The sequence below is a fragment of the Olea europaea genome, unplaced genomic scaffold, assembly GCF_002742605.1.
Source record: "Olea europaea var. sylvestris unplaced genomic scaffold, O_europaea_v1 scaffold20795, whole genome shotgun sequence".
NCBI lineage: Eukaryota > Viridiplantae > Streptophyta > Magnoliopsida > Lamiales > Oleaceae > Olea > Olea europaea.
Genome location: NW_019238720.1, coordinates 1 through 1,895, shown reverse-complemented (window position 1 = coordinate 1,895; position 1,895 = coordinate 1). Strand labels below are relative to the sequence as shown.

The following is a 1,895-nucleotide window of genomic DNA, read 5'->3' as shown; positions in this document are numbered from 1 at the left end:
TATAAAGATATCAGCAATGGTAAAATTAAAATTCCTATCCAATATATTCCAAAATCTAGAAAAATAAAAAAGATAACGAGCAATGTTCACTTTCAACAATTCATCGCGGTATTCCAACCAAACGACGTGCTAAAAAAAGACAAATTTTTTTCTAAAATCAAAATTTTTTGGTTAAGAGAAACTATCTTCTTCCACAATACCTAACAAACAACTAGAAATTGACGCGTAATTTTTAGGAGATGACACTATAAGTTGGGTGACTATCAGTGTCTTTCCCAAAAAATATAGCAGACAGGAAGGCATAATTTTTAGTGAGAATAGTGATTTTCATCAAGAATTTCTTCACTTCTAGCTGATGTACTTCGCAATCTTGCTTTACAAACAGAAATCACACACACAAAAGGGAAAAATCACTTTAAGAAAAAAAGAAAATCCCAGAAAGTGCACCAAATGAAATCTCTTATCCACAGAAGATAAAAAGGAATATAGGTAACATGGGAATGTATCTTTTTGTACAAGAGAATTGACAGGCTTCATAGGAAAGCAAGATTTATTCCCAATGGTTATATTTACACAGAACAATCGTCATCATAATCGAAGGCTAACACTGGTGTCTGGTAACGATAATAATTTACATATAGCAATGTTATGCTAAACGATTACTTGTCTTCCACTCAATTAATATCGAAGTATTAATCTTTTCGATAACTTAAAGACGTACGTGTCAATGTACACGAATATCGATCCCGACTCTGCAACTCATACTTTAGAGTTTGATTGTAAAATGGTAGAAGCTTCAATAATTGTTGAAAGAGGAAAGCCACTGCTCCATGAACTTCTTTCCTTCTGTAACAAAACCAGATTAAAAGCAAAAATAAGTTTCCACCACCATTTCTTCTGCTTAAAAGAGAGACCAGAGAAATTTTATCTATATCAACTGAGAGAAACAAATTAAGTATCGTCCACAAAGACTACAAAACAACAACAAATTTAGCCTTTTATCTATATCAACTGAGAGAAACAAATTAAGTATCGTCCACAAAGACTACAAAACAACAACAAATTTAGCCTTTCTTAATGATTTAAAACTTAGCTGTGTCCTTACCATTCAATTCATTGGTAGATCTACTGGCAGATTCTAGACTAAATCCTTAGCAATCACAACATGTTATGTTAGCTTTAATCTATCTCTCCCATTCGCGCAGACTGTTGAAAAAAAGGTTCTTCCAGATGAGAAATATAGTTGAAGAATCTGAATTTGACCAAATATTATGCCTGGTAGCTTAGAAAAGATTTGGGGCCCCCATCTCTGGTCCCTCCATGCTACAAACGAATCTATACGTAAATCTACCCCCCCTTGGTGGGATTAAAAATCAGATGTTTAGTCTAGATTTTGATAAAAGTTGAAGAAATGTATGGTTCAAAAGTTGTAGGTCCATAAAATGTATGGTTAAAATTAATTACTTGACTCTGACTTTTAGATTAAAGCCTTGATTTTAATCCCTCACTGAACAGGGGCCTAGATAAAGCACGTCGCAACCATCATAATTTTCCCAACATCAAGCAAATGACACTATTTATCATAATAAAACCTGACACATGGAAAATGCTTAGGTCTTCAAGCACAATATTTGAAGTCTCTAGCAATAAAATTTATTTCATCTGTCTTCAAGGACAATACTATGAGATACAAATAAATTTAAGTGCATACACCAAAGAGAAACGGAGATTTTACGTATACATGCAATGTCTCAAAAAGTTTCAATCGAGCTTAACATCATCAGTATATCACAATTCAAGGAGAAAAAAAAAATACAGTAAATAGAAAGCAATAACATAGGGAAACGTTTGCATATACAGCTCAACTCTTACTTAATACCAATAAGTATTAATCA

The 1,895-nt window shown here is 32.9% G+C and overlaps 1 long non-coding RNA gene across 1 annotated transcript; it reads right to left on the bottom strand.

Moving 5' to 3' along the window:
* Positions 1–442: 442 nt before the first annotated feature.
* Positions 443–1,889, bottom strand: LOC111380014. Its single transcript, XR_002700121.1, has 2 exons — positions 1,106–1,889; positions 443–846 (listed from the first exon to the last, which is right to left on the bottom strand). It is a non-coding gene; the product is annotated as an uncharacterized LOC111380014 (long non-coding RNA).
* Between the last annotated feature and the right edge of the window lie 6 nt (positions 1,890–1,895).